Consider the following 15,349-nt stretch of genomic DNA (forward strand, 5'->3'; position numbering starts at 1 on the left):
TGCTTACATACAGCCATTCATAACCAGAAATACACCATTAAACGTACATATATGGCTAGTTAGTGAGGTGATAGGTTCCTTAAGCTTCCTTTTATTTCATTCATGAAACTGGGCGTTTAAAAATAAAAGGGTAAGCAATTCAATAAAACCCTAGCAATATAAACAGTCTTTTTGAAGTAGTTAGCGCAAACTTTTCGCAAGAGAAAATGGTTGTTTACCGCAAACATTGTGATATGGCGGTTTTGGAGAATGGAATATAACTTCAGAAATAAAATGGAATTGAACTGCAGGTTTTGGCGAATGATATTTAACGGACTTAGCATTACTGAGAAAAGGTCTAAACTTACCAGTTCCAAATGATTGGCGGTGAATTGTGTGGAATGAAGTGAGGGGAGGGGTAAATGTGGTATGCCATGACATACTGCACTACGTATGCGGGAATGTTTAGCACAAAAGTACCGTGACATTACACTTGAGGGACTAAAATATGGGCGTTATTAATTAACTATTCTGATCTCACATTTTTTTTGTTCGACTGTGTGCAGTGTATCTGTGGCATTTCATGTTACTGTTGTGTTCAACGGCGAGGAATCTATGGGGGTCGCTTGCAGGGGTGTAATATGAGCAATAGTATTGAGGGCACAGAAACATAAAGGGTTTTTATGTGAGATGAGGACAACCAATTTTGTCTTAGATGTCCCAATTTTAATATATCTTTACTGAACGGATGTGTAAATTGGGAACTGTCAGAAATAAGTATTTCAGTTCAGAACCTATTACTGCTATTGCAGAGTAAAGTTCTAATGTCATCTGCGTGTATTATGCTCCTCGTACAAAAGAAGCAATTCGGCAAATGGGTATTCGAAATTAAAAGAAAAGGGGCACTAGAAAAAAAGCCCTAAAAACACCTCTGTTAGTTTCTAGTAAAGAGATATAAAAAACTTCTACCTTCTGGGTATGGTTACGAAGATAACAGCACGATAACAGAACGCTGATTCTGTTTTCTCTAGTGCTTGGAGATTACTGAAATAATGTCACGAATAAAATTGAAAGGCTTTTTATGTCAACGAAAATGCTGCACTTGTAGTAATCTCTTTATGGCATTTTTTGAGTAGGTAATATACAAAATAGGTGCAAGGTCACTAGAGCAGCGATAATGGAAGGCAAATACCCACGGAGATAGTTTACAATTGTTTTTCAGAAAGTGGCTAGTAGTGTAGACGAGAGGTTTTTAAGTATATTTATCAACTGTGGTAGTACTTATTCACTGTTAAAAATAGGTCAATAGTTAAAAGTATATTACACGGCTTCATTATGCCAGAAAACACCTGTTCAGACAAAAGAATCAAAAATAAAGACAACAAATATGATAGAGCATCAGCTACTATTTTTATATGTGAGGAATAATTGTAATCAAGGCCGACACCTTAAACTGTCAGCCTAACCACAACGCTGAATATTTTTTGTGGCGTCGTGGTGCAAAGACAGAACGAATGTTATAAGGGTTCTAAGTACACACTTTGTTTGTTAGAGGTATGGGTAACTGGACTTTAAAGAAGTGGTAAATTCATTGGAAATGTTTGTTCTCTATAAGTAGCACCATTGTGAACAAATGTGAGGTTTTTTATCTGGAAATGAGTTTTTAATTTAAACAAATATTGGTTTATAATTTTTTGTTTTATTATTTCGGCTTAAATAATTTTTGGTTCGTAAAAATTAGTTTTAGCTTCTTTTAGCACTGTATAATAAGGTTGCAATTTTTTTGTAAAGATCAAGAAAATGATTGCCTCTAGGCGTTTTCTAGAGGTTAAAACCTTTCTGCATGTCTGTTAATAATGTGTTTGTTAGGGATGAATTTGCAGGTTAGGGTAATAATTTTGGCATCTTGATTTACCTTTACCGGATTGAAAATGTAGTAGGAGCAAAGAAGAAAAAGTGTGAAAGGAACTTTTAGGACAAAATTAAGTTAAGTTTCAGACTATTCAATATTAGCAACGACATCGTTGAGGATTTTTCTAATAACTGGACGTGAATTACGTTTTGCAACCAGGCTGAATCGAAAGAGTGTGATATAGTTGTCAGTAAACATCACTTTGTAGCACTGCATCATCTGGTAGCTATCGCAGGTTTGAAAATGCATGGCCATTGGGAAAGCCGTAGCTATGCTAGATTGGGTCTAGTTGAAGGACCATTATGTTCATGGCGAAACTTTTTTCTGCAGCAAAATGGTCCATTGAGTTTAGTGGCAAATTCTTTTCCGAATTTTTACTCATGCCCTGAAAATATTTCTTTTTGAAGTGAAAAAAAGGAAATGTTAGAAGTTTGTGAAAAACGCGGGAACTAATTAAGATTGTGAACAATAAATGCCAGCCAATATAAATGTTTGTTAGAAAATTTAAAAAACGTTTGCTCAAATTCTTGGAAAACAGATTCTGAATGAGGAATGTTTACTTCCTGATCCAACCTTCGTTTGCAAAGATTATCAGACGCAACATAGAGAGTTGCATCGCAATGTTTGCTATATAATTTGTTACAGTAAAAACATTTGTAGGAAAAAATCACAGCAATGATTTCTATCGTCTTCTGATCAGCAGGTTTCTGTTATTTCAATTAGTGAGAACAGTTTGTGAACGATGAAAGAAGTTTAAAAATTCATCGGCGAATTTAGCAGGCTTATGCTCTGAAATGAAGAAAAGGTGGGAGATATTCCCTAGAAACCGGTTTATTGAAAGATGTTGATCACAGGTTGCAGAAAAGACTACGTGGACTAGAGGAATGACGCTTGCGGATTAAGTGCAATGGGAGCCGGTTAGTCCATTTTAGGCAGATCAGCTTCATCGCTTGTCATGTATACTTAGCTCTGTGTTGTCTGGCGGACTCTAATTTAACAGCTTGATGTATACAAAATCATGAATGTTTCACTTTCTTAAGGCTTAGAGCATTAGAAAATATAGCTTTGTTAGTGGATCTTCATCGGCGTAAACGGGACTCTCAAGTATGAATGTAGCCTAGGTGTCGCCCAGGCAGAGCTTAGCACTTTGGTCCTTCTAACAAATTCCAACTACTAAGATGTTTTTGTTACATTCCTTCCTTGCTGCAACACTGTGATCTACGTCAAGAGCAGAAGGTGACTGCCGGCATCCGAAAAGCAGTAAAGTAGATGACAGCCTGGTCAATATCCTCAGTGTGAAGTCCTTGCTGTCAGTAGACCCGGATCGATACTGTCAGCCCTATATAGAGTTGCTCTACGATATTGTTGCCGCTGAGCGGTGTTCTGTCTGCTAACACAATCCTGGGAACAGCTGCGCAGTCTCCGAAGGCGACACGACCAAGGTAGATCACGGAAGCAAACAAGCCATCCGGCGATGGATGAGCATCTCCCGGCCTATCTTGAACGATCGGGCTACACGACGATGCTGCTATGGTATATCTATTATTAGTCTAAGCATTATGCTCGGCGCGCTATTGCGAATGCCAATGCCACCCCTTCGACAGTGGCGGTCTTTTATGGCGTTACTAAAGGTTGCTCGTCCCACCCAGTGATGGTTTCGCCGAAAACGACCCCGTGGTTACAGGTGTGCAGTATCCCAAGACACCGGGAACATGGAAGACCGAGAAAGCAATGAGGGCGATCGGTGATTCAGCACCACCTCTGGTGGCGACAGTGGATAATTGCGTAAGCGAACGAAGCATATGTAGTAAATCGGATTATATAGTCATGCATCTCTCAGTAAAATGTGCCTGCTGCACATGGCGAACTATTGACAGTTTCACTCTTCTACAACATTGCTCGATGATGCTGGTGCCTCACAGTTGTGTTTTCATTGATAACGCAGTCGTGGGTACAGATGCAACGTCTCCGCTGGCGCCACATGCAAAATGAACCGTGGAAGCAATCAGGCCATTGCACGAAGGAGCAGCACCTCGCTACGCAACCTGGAACGATCACGCTACCGAATTAAATGACAGCAGTATATTAGATCGCAGCCTCAAACATATGCTCAGTGCAGTACCGCTGTTTCTAATGGCACCACGTAGACAGTCCTGATCCGTCGTAGCGTATCTCGACAATCTCGATGCTGGCCAAAGGAGTTCTCGCCAATAAACCAGTCGTGAGTGCAGCTGCGCAGTCTTCAAAGCCGCCAAGAGGGAGCTGAACTGTGAAAGCAATTGGAGATCCGGCGACAGAGCAGCACCTTGCCAGGCCACCTATCGCGATCAGGCTATGGAGAGAAGGAACAGCAGCAGTGAACTATATGACCACTTCGGTAATATGCTGAATGCCCTATTGTGCTTGCCACTGGCACCCCGGCGACAGTGCTGATCATTTTTTGCATTGTTCGACGATGCTAGTGCCGGGCAGTTGCGTTTTCGTGAATAACGCAGCCGTTGGAACCGCGTCCCATTTTGTGAAGTGGCCACGAGCATTGTTGACCATAACTGCAGGCAAGGCATCGGGCAATAAAGTTGAATCTCGCGCAGCAACTTTGAACAATTCGGTGAATCGGCCAAAGTAACTGCAGTACGTAAAATATTCTTGGTGTTATGTTCAGTGTGTTATCGCTGTCCAAACGTACACGCCGTTGAGAGTGCGGGTTATTTAAAGCATTGCCTGAAGAAGCTTTTGCTTCCAAAAGGTGTTTTCGATGATAACGAATACATGGCTACAGCTGCGGAGACTTCGACGGCGGCAATTACAAGGTGAACAGTGAACGGGCCCTGGATTAAGTGACTTCAGTAAATCAGATGAGTGTCGGGTCATGTGCTGAGTGCACTATCTCTGTTGCCAATGGCACCCCATTAACAGTTTCGGGGCTTAAATATCCTTGCGCGACGGTGGTGGTGCCGTCGAATGATGTTTCATCAATATTGGAGCCGAGTGTCCAGCGGCGCTGTATACGACGGCGCCACGAGCAGTAAAAACAATGACAGCAATCAGGCCAAATGGTGATAGAACAGCAATTCGCGACAGCTTGGCTACCGTTAGAAGTAACTGCCGTAAATTACTTGATATTCCTGGTGAGAGGATCAGTACGCTGTCACTGTTGCCAGTGCCGCCCAGTAAAGATTGCCGGTCGCCTTTTGAGTTGCTCGGTGATGCTGCTGCCATGCAGTGGTATTTTGGCCGATAATGCGGTTGGCGGTATAGCTGCGTATTCGCCGAAGGTTCCACAAGCAATGTGTCTTAGAGAGTACCGTAAAAACCCGCGTATAATACGAGATTTTTGTCCAAATTTTACTATGTAAAATTTGTGCCTCGTATTATATGTGGATCCCAAAGTTTTCAGCCGAAAATTTGCACTTTCGGTTTCGGTTTCAGCGGAGGGTGGGCCGTCTTGCGGTGGCGTTAGCTGGCTGCTGCTTCTCTCAGCCGGCGCCATTTTGATTGTTTAGACCACGCGAAGGATCGGCACGTTCACCGCAAGTCTATCACGATGTCGGGTGCACGAAGGCAGTATTCAGCGGCAATTAAATGAAAAGTTATTTTATGTGCCGACACCATCAGGAATCGCGCCGCAGGACGGCAGTTCGGCGTCACCGAAGGCAGCACTCCCGGGTGGAGAAAGCAACTGGTGCTTGACTGGATAAAGTCTGTGTGGTGTCGGCGGCCTGGAGCACTGTTGGGGGTTCCCGTCAGTGCTCGTGTTGGACGCCTTTCGCTGCCACCTGGCCGATTCCGTGAAGAAGTTGTTGCGCGAACCCCGCATCGAACTCATTGTCATTCCAGGAGGAATGACATCCCAGCTGCAACCGCTAAACGTTTGCATCACCAAGCCTTTCAAAGACTGCATCAGGTCCTGCTACCAAGAGTGGATGAGGTCAGGAGACCCGTAAGTGACAGCTACCGGATGGCTGACGCGGGCTTCTCCAGCAGTGCTTTGTGGCTGGATCGCGGATGCGTGGGCCAGCATCCCAGAGGAGCTCGTCAGTCGCTCTTTTAAGAAATGCGGCATCTCGAACGCCCTTGATGGCACTGAGGACCACTTTCTGTGGGAAGACATTTCCAACAAGGCGACTTCAGGAGACAGCTGCAGCGAACCTGAAGATGACTGAACGGACGTCGGGAGACAGTGCCAGCAAAAACTGACAATGACTGAATGGGAAACTGCAGTGCAAATAAATGTTTTCTGTGCTCTTTACCTCGTATTATATGCGGATGAAAACTTTTTTTCTGGTTTTGCTGTCCCCGAATTACACCTCGTATTATACACGGGTCCGTACTATACGCGGGTTTTTACGGTAACCAGGCCAACCGGCAATGAAGTATCACCACGCGAGACAGTCTTGAGCTATCGACAAACCGGGCGAAGTATTTCCACTAAAATGATGCTCTGGGTCGTATGCTCAGTGCACTGTCCCTGCTTTCAATGGCACACGAAGAACAGTGCCTGTACTTTATTGCATCCACGATGATTCTAGTGCTCCGCAATGATGCTTTCGCTGAAAATGCAGCCATGGGTACATCTGTGCATCCTGTGAAGGCATAACGATAAAGGTTGACCGTGGCAGCAATCAGGGCATCCGGCGATAAAGTAGCACCTCGTAAGGCAATCTTCTATGATCGTCTACCGGACGAAGTAACTGCAGTGAAAAAGATTATAATCTCGGTAATAAGCTTAGTGCACCGTCCCTGGAGCGAGTGGCACGCTATCGACAGAGGCACACTTCGAAAATATTGCTCGTTGATTCTGTAGGTGCCCAATGGTTTTTTCTTGGCTAACGCTGCCGTGCGTAAACCTGCGCAATCTCTGAAGTCGTCGTGATCAATGTAGGCCATGGCAGCAACCAAGGCCTCCGCCGATGCAGCAGATCTTGTCGCGTCATCCTTGTACGATCCGGCTACTGGACCAAGTAACTGCAGTATATTAGATGACTGTCTCGGACATATGCTCAGGCCAGTGTCCGTGCTGAAATAGCACAACATCGACAGTTCTGGTTCTTTCTCCTGTTGCTATAAAGTGGTCATGACGCCCAGTGGTGTTATCAAAGATAACACAACCGCGGGTACAGTTTCGCCTTATCTGAAGGCACTACGAGCAAGGTGGAGGGAGGAATTAATCAGTGAATTCTGTGATAGGTGAGAACCTCGTGAGAAAATCTCGAACGATCCGGACGCCCGACGCAGCATTTGGAGTGAATAAAATGATAGTCTCCGTCTTATGCATATTCCGCTACTCCTGCTGCTTATGTCACCCCGTCAATGAGGCCGGTACTCTTTAGCATTGCTCAACTATGGTGCTTCTGCCTAATGGTGCTTTCGCTGATCCCCGCACAAGCCACATTGAGTAATCTTGGTGGGGGTATTGGCCATACCGCGGACCCCGAGCCTCAAGAGAAGCTGTTACCTACCGTGGTAATGTGTTTTAAGATGAAGGGTAGAGACCTCAAACGGTGGCTGTCGGAGCAAAGGTTTAGCTCCGGCGGATGGACTCCCTGTGTGTTTACCATACAAGGAGCTCCGGGACCTCTCTTAGTGTCAGAGTAACCCGAGCGAAGAACGTTCTCCCATCCCCTGCCTATATACTATGCTGTATGGTCTTTTCAAACCCACACGCCCCCTCCAAGCCTGCTCGGTCCCTGAGAAGGGGCCGCACCGAAGTATCTTGTCCCCCATTGGCATCCTTAACATTTCCTGAACAGGATAATTTGTCCCGATTTCTTGTGATGGAATCCCTCAATCCAGCCAACCTCTTGCATCGCTGTCAGTGTTCTTGAGCGCAAGATATCTTGAAGGCGTATTTGGAACATCTTTCAAGGCAAAAACAAAAGACTGATGAGGTCCTTGTCAAGTTAAATGACATGCAACAGGCGGTAAAGCTCCTACCTCGAAATCGACTGGCTGATCCTGACATCATGTCCACACACCACCGGAGCCTAAACAGCTCCCAGGGTGATATCTCTGAGCAAGATCTGTTGAAAGAACCGAATGGGGATCTCCTTTCGGGCTTCAAGAATCAGGGCATCACAGCCGTGAGGCACATCACCATCGGCAGGGAGGACAAGGAGATTCCCACCAAGCACATAATCGTGACGTCTAGCCGCTCAACACTTCTACAACATATAAATAACTGCTTTATGCGATGCTCTATCCATCCCTACTTCCCGAACCCAAGGCGCTATTTCAGGTGCCTGCCGTTCTGGCACGGTAAAAACTCTCGCCATGCCGAAACAACCTGTGAAAATACGCTGCACAGTATTATACTGCCGACAAATGGCCATCCAACACCCTCTGTTGGGTGAACTGTGGGCGCCACATGCGGCATACTCCCCGAAAATGCGAAAAATTAAAAAAAAAAGATATTGAACATCAAAGTCACTGAGAACATCACCTTCGCAGATGAAAGGAAGAAGTTCGCCTCTTTCCCCTGGTGGATGTACTCCGACCAGCTGGCGTTGGGGTGGAACGCCGTCTGGTTTCCAGAGGAACCCAGTTCAGCGAGTCTGACCTGGTCCATGCCCCGACCCCCGCTGGATTGCCTCATGCAGCCCAACCCGTCACCACATCGCATGTTCAGGCAGCAGCGGTTGTGGTGGCAAGCAACTTCGTCGCGAGCGGCACCCCTCCCGCCCCCGCTCCACGACCTCCAGGGCGTTACAGGGTGCCCAGGGGATGTACACCGGGAGCCCCGCATCGGCTTGAAGCACCACCGCACCACTCGTGCCACATCTGGAGCCCACGACGGACTAGAAGGTGGGGGGCAAGCGAAGGGCCCCCGAAGGGCCCCCGAAGGGGGCCAAGTTTATGGGGCACTTTCCCCCGGGCACCCCTCTGACATCTGATGAGGAGATGGATGTCGGGCCGTTCCTGCCTTCAGCGCCGCGGAAAGGGCGGGCTCCGACGACTGAGCCGACAGAAAGGCCAAAAAAGCCCCTTCCGAGTAAACAATAAGACAACAGATGAACCCACACACTCTCTAGTTATTCCTAAATGTAAATAATGGAAACAAAGACATCTTCCAATGGAACTTAGCTGTCTACTTAACAATATTGACGATGTATGAGATGCTGCATGCAAGTCAGCCAGTATCATGCGTCTCCAAGAAACTGAAGTCAATTACAAACACATCAATTTCGTAACTAGGTACATAGTTTTGAGAAAGGAAAGGGTTGGCTGCACACACTCTGTGTGGTGTGGCCACTGTCACATGGAAATCCATATCATGCCACCCTGTCACATTGAATACTGTCCTTGAGGCTGTGCAATTCTTGCGATATTTAATAGGTTGATAACGGTACGCTCCATTTACCTTTGTCCTGTTCTTGCACGTCTGAGCTCTGATTTCGAGGCACTTGTTGATCAGCTACCTTAACCAGACATCGTCAAAGGCGACCTCAATCCGCGCAACTCTCTTCGGAGCTCCTCTCGAACGAATCCCCAAGGCCGCTGCATAAAGAAGTTTCTTACATCCTCTGGAGCATGCCTTTTCAACAAAAGCAGCCTACATTCCATAACTCAGGTCGCAATACATACTCAAATATTCAATTGGCTATTGGTTCTGCGGTTCTCTTTCCATCTCTAGACTGGGGTGTGGGCATGGAACCGTATGGTAGTGACCACTTTCCCACTTCGCTAACGTCTATACGTAAAGGCCAAAGCAGTCCATCTTCCCACAACAGGTTTAATGAATTAAAAGCAAACTGGTGTACATTCACAGATACATCTAAAATACACTACACACCCATAACGCACCTACACGTGTAGGAAGCAGCCCAACTCATCAGGTCGAACTTCCTCGACATCCGAAAAGTATATTCCCCGCACCACCAGATCCCAGCTTAACCAAAGGAGGCCCTGGTGGAACGAGGAATGTAATTGTGCGTGAGAGGCCAAGAAGAAGGCGTGGGGTGTCCTTTCCCAGTACCCCACGTCGGAGAACCTGACCTCGTTTAAACGGCAAAAGCCGTTGGAAAGGTTGTGCATCGAGAGGCAAAAAGGGAAAGTTGTTGCTCTTTCCTTACATTCATTACCTCTTACATAAACTCTGAGAAGGTGGGAGTAATAATACGTAAACCTACAGGACTACATAAACATAGCCTGCCCCTGGTCAGTACAACATGGGACACACTCCATGACCAGGCTGACACACTTGCACAGCACTTCCAACACGTTTGCAGCTCTGCACACTACACATATAGTTTCCTTAAACATAAAACCGCTTGTGAAACGAAGTCCCTACATCACAATAACAAGGAAAAAAACTTGTTATAACCCTGAATTTAAACTATGACTTGAGGGTGTAGGGGAATGTGTGCTGACGGCTGTGATAGCCGCGCAAGGACCAGTGACTGGAGCCTGGAGCAGTGCTAGCAGAAAGAATGACGCAGACCTTTATTTGTCACAACAATATATAGCATCAACGGCATGTAGCGCCTTCTACATCTCTTCCCCGAGATCAGCACATACGAAACAAAACACATCACAAGTCAAGTCTTAACACATCACAAGTCCCGTCTTTTCGAAGTCTGTGCCCGACGCCCGAACCCCGTAACTCGCACTGCGCGTTCACCGGACACTCCTGGTGTTGCTGTTGCCATGGTGGCTGTTACCTTGCTCTGATCTTTTTCCTCACCATTCTAACTTCGAGCTGGCTCCGTAGCTGAATCTGAATACGGCATTAGATGAACACTATTACGCACGACCACAGCGGTGGTTATTTCCACGATGTACAAACGGGGCTCTGCAGCTGGGCTTAGTACGCACGCCGTAGCCTTAACGTCTCCAACCCACACCGTATCTCAAAGCTGCAGCGGAGGAAGGACGGTCGTGGCGTGACGGCGATCGAAGTCTTTCTTCTGCCTCCTTCTCACCTGTTCATCTTGGCGCTTGACTTGGTCCGGTGCAGGCCACTTTGGTTTCATACTTTCCGTCATCTTGGGAAGCCTTGTTCGCAGGCTCCTTCCCATCAGCAGCTGTGCTGGGCTGTACCCCGTGACGCCTGCTGTGTCTCTGTACGACAAGAGCGCCAGAAAAAGGTCGTCTGCTATTGTGAACAATTGTTTGATCATTCGCACCATCATTTCAACTTCCCCGTTTGACTGCGCGTAGCTTGGACTTGACGTTAGTTGCTGGAAGCCGTAGTTTTTCGCAAAAGCTGTGAAGGCTTGCGATGCGAACTGAGCTCCGTTATCGCTTCGCACTACTGCGGGAATGCCAAAACGAGCGAAAATGCTTTTGACCGCATCGATGACTGCACAAGAGCTCGTGCTCCGCAAGTATATGGCTTCGGGGTAGCGAGAACGATAATATACTACGACTAGGTAGTCGTGTCCCTTGAAAGAAAAATGTCTCAGCCTACCTCCTGCCATGGTTGCTCTGGAGTCTGGGTCGCCACCATAGGCTCACTTCGTTGCACCCGTGTGACGGCACACTGTCTACAGTGGTTGACTATTTCTCGTAGCTGCTGTGAAAGCCTGTACCACCACTCGGAATCCTGGGCTCTCAGGCGACATCAGTTTTTTCCTTGGTGGCCTTCATGGATAAGTTCAAGTGTATCCTGTTGCTGTGAAGCCGGGACGACGAAGCGATTACCTTTCAGCAGTATGCCATTGTGCAGAGAGAAATCACCTCGGTGACTCCAGTGCTTCTTGACATGCTCTGGAAGCCGGTCTCGACGAGGCCGGCCTTGAGTGCAGTAATTGAGGAGCAAGTTGCATTAACCATCCAGTTCTTGATGCCTGCGAACATCATCAACAGAGACCAGCTTCGTATTTCTCATGGTAGCAACTTGGAAATATAGAAACTTATGCGAGATCCACCTGACTGATCGATGGCATCTCCTCCGGAGCCCTCGAAAGAGTGTCTGCCATTGCCAGTTGTTTGCCCGGAACGTCGACCACGCGGAATTGGTAGCGCCAAAGTTTGATGCGAAATCTTTGAATGCGGGGGGCCATCGTGTCTACGTCAGGGTTCCCCAGCAATGTTACAAGGGGCTGGTGGTCGGTTTCTACTGTGAAGTTCATGCCACAAATATACTGGTCAAAACGGTGCACTGCCCAAGCTACCGCTAGCACCTCTTTTTCTGTTTGGCTGTAGAGCAGTTCCGCTTCTGTTAGTGACCGTGACGCAAATGCTGCAGCACGTTGCTCTCCCGATGGCTGTTCCTGCAGAAGAACAGTTCCCAGACCGAATGAACTTGCGTCGCAATATACGATGGTATTGCGAGCAGGATGGTACTTCGCAACGCACAGGTCTGAGGTGAGCATTGCTTTTACCTGATTAAAGGCAGCCTCCTGAAGTGGTCCCCATTGCCACGGATTCCGCTCGCCTTAACAAGGCACGAATAGGGGCTGTTACCTGCGAAAGATGGGGGAGGAAGCGACCGATATGATTGGCATAGCCGAGAAAGCGTCTGACACCGTTAACGTCGTTGAGTGCTTCTAGGTTTCGCAGTGCCTCGAGTTTTCCGATACTTGGCGAAATACCGTTGCCGTGTATGACAACACCCAGAAACTTCACTCGGGCTTGACCAAAGCATCATTTTGCCTTGCTGAGCTTCACGCCGGCTTTCCTCGGCCGTTCAAAAACCTAACCAAGTCGCTTGTCGTGCTCTTCGTGGTCTTTTCCGAAGACGAGGATGTCATCTATCATGTTGACGACATTGTGCTGTCCCTCCAAAATACGAGCCATTTCACGCCGCAGAGAGTGTTATTACTTGGTCGACTTTGGCGATATTATGTTTTTGCAAAATATACTGTTTGCGCATCGGCGCTTAAGCTCATTACTGTAAGCGTCCCTGCGAGCGAATTACAAACTATTGCAGCCATATCAATAGCTATAAATGCTACTGTTAAAGAAGGAAGCGAATTGACACGAAAGCGTTGCGCACAACGGTCATGTTCAAAAAAATTGCCAGGGGGTGCTTTTACTCTATCCACCGGGCTGGATCATTTTCAATGAAGAAATGCTGCCTATTTAATATCCCGACTTCGTCGGCATTTTGACTGCTCCTGCGATTTAACAGGGACTTTTTTCAACCAAATTTATTGCGTTCAAGAGTATTTTCTATCAAAAAGGCGAAAGAACACAGGGAGCTATTGTATTTATTAACCGCTTGTTTCACTCCGTTTAACCAGGTAGAATATTGTTTCAGTAATATATAATATTGGCTCATTGGCAGAAACGGAAAACAATAAAAGTGTTCCTGCAGGTTACCTACGCATCCTTGCGTGTGATTTTGTGGTCCCCAAGAGTATCGCACGAGAACAAGTCGAATTGACGCCGAAGGAGTATGTGGAAAGCTCCTTTAGAGTACGTTAGCAGAGGGTAGTTGTCACTGTATGTACGCGGCGCGGTTATCTTTTTTCAACAAACGCTGTGCACGCATTCGCTCTACTGCATTAGCTGGAAAGTGTGCCTGTCAGTCGATAGCAGAGAGTCAAACAAAGTTATGTCAACCAAGATATTTGTCTGTGAACAAACTCAAGTTATAGGAACAGTGGTAGCAGTTACAGAACGTACTTTTTCGTCCGGCCGGCAAGATAAACTGTTCATAGATGATTTTAGTGCTTTTAGATTGGAACGGTTCTTAAGTGGGGCTCACAAAATACAGCTGGTAATTCATTAGATTCGTTGGACCTAACCTAAGAAAACGAAACTCATATCAAAAACGCTCCTGCAGGAAATATTTATCGCACGATATTTTTACTCCTTTACTTCGTCGACCAAGCGGGCCTCATGTTTCAGCTAGAACTACGGTTTCCGTATTGCACAAGCGGCTCCATGATTGCAATTCTTTCTGCAGGTGAATAAACAATTCTTCCATACAAATTCATTCAAACCGAATTATCTTCTTAGAATGAACCGATGTTGTATGAAGAGTGATAATAAATATAAGACTGTGCTTTCTTGTACGTCCTCCCATATGGCTTCGTCTTCCAGAAAGCGATACTGCCCACGCATTGGCACCACCGCTGCCTGATTGTAAGTGTGGCTGCGGGTGAAGAAGGGGTTGTTGCAAACTCGTCGCGTTCAAGAGTATTCTCTGTGAATAAATGGATCTGCTTAGTGGAGGAGTGCATAGGGGATCGATGAGGGCTTAGGATATCGCTCTTATAAAGAATGATTATTACACCGTGCTTTTTACTCGGTCCGCGAAGTGGCAGTTCTGTTTTAGGAATGAATGCCGTTGTTGAATTGGTGCGACCGCTTATACGTGCAGGTGTACCGCTGGGTGAATTAGCAATTCTGGATGGCGAATTTATTGCAATCATATCTATTTTCTCAGGTTCCAACCAGCGTGAAACAACGAGCTTGAATCGTTAGCCGACTGTGCTTTTTACATCGTCCTCCCTGGCAAAGACATGTTTTCGCAAGAGATGCTGTTCGCCCATTCGGAGTAATTATTAGATTGTGTAAATGCAGGAAAATAAGCAATTCTTCCAAACAAATACATTGAGAATGTATGGGCGCACGGGTGGTATTGTTGACACATTGGTGCTATTGCTTTGAGATCTAATCACCCCTGAGATCTAATGAGCAATTCCTGCAGACGTAAATATTGCTACCGAGAGCACTGGTCGGGAGCGAACCAAGAACAAGAAATAGAAAAGTTGAATGCTTCCATACTGAATAAAACAGAACTTTGTTAATAAACCAAGTCTGCTGAAGTGAATTTGAGAAAAATGTAAATAGTTTTTACCTGCCTCCATTCAAAGCTGTAAAAGCTATTATATCAGAGGTTGTACATGTCAACCAGTTAACGTTTAAAGCCTCAAGTAATAAAAAAAATATGCCCTGAATTTCAACATTATAGAATGATAGGTTTTGGTTTGGCTGGTATCTAATTGAAACACTCAGCTTGATATCTGAATCTCGTAAAAACGTTAAAGAAATTGAATTTGGAGAATTGTATAATTGATTTTGGAGGAAACATTGAAGGGCAGATGCAAGAGGGATTCAAGGAGACTAAATTCTACTAAATACAGCTTGTTAATCTTCTTGGCAGCGTGAGCACCTCCCTTCGAATTATGCCACAACATAAACTTCTGGGGATTGCCTGAAGGCACTTACGTAGTACTCAAGCTCTTATCTTCCTGGCCATAAATTTTCAAAACACTTAAAAAGAAGGATGACGATAGTGATGGTGATGTCCTGGGTTGTTGGCACATACCCACAGAGTAGATCAGCCAAACATCAGGAGTAGAAAATGCGATATCATTTATTTTCAGGATCCTCTGAATAGGAATTTGAGACACCTGAAAATATCTTTAAAAGTGAAACACAAGACGAGAAAAGAATTGGGAAACCTCAAGCAGTTACGTAAGTTGCCAATTTAAAAAAAATGTGATCACAGCGGAAATATATTTCATTTGCTATCAGGCTTTGAAGGGCTGAGCACACGTCCTAACG

The sequence above is a fragment of the Haemaphysalis longicornis genome, unplaced genomic scaffold (genome assembly GCF_048455015.1).
Source record: "Haemaphysalis longicornis isolate Haplotype H1 unplaced genomic scaffold, Haemaphysalis longicornis Haplotype H1 scaffold_5, whole genome shotgun sequence".
Taxonomy (NCBI): domain Eukaryota; kingdom Metazoa; phylum Arthropoda; class Arachnida; order Ixodida; family Ixodidae; genus Haemaphysalis; species Haemaphysalis longicornis.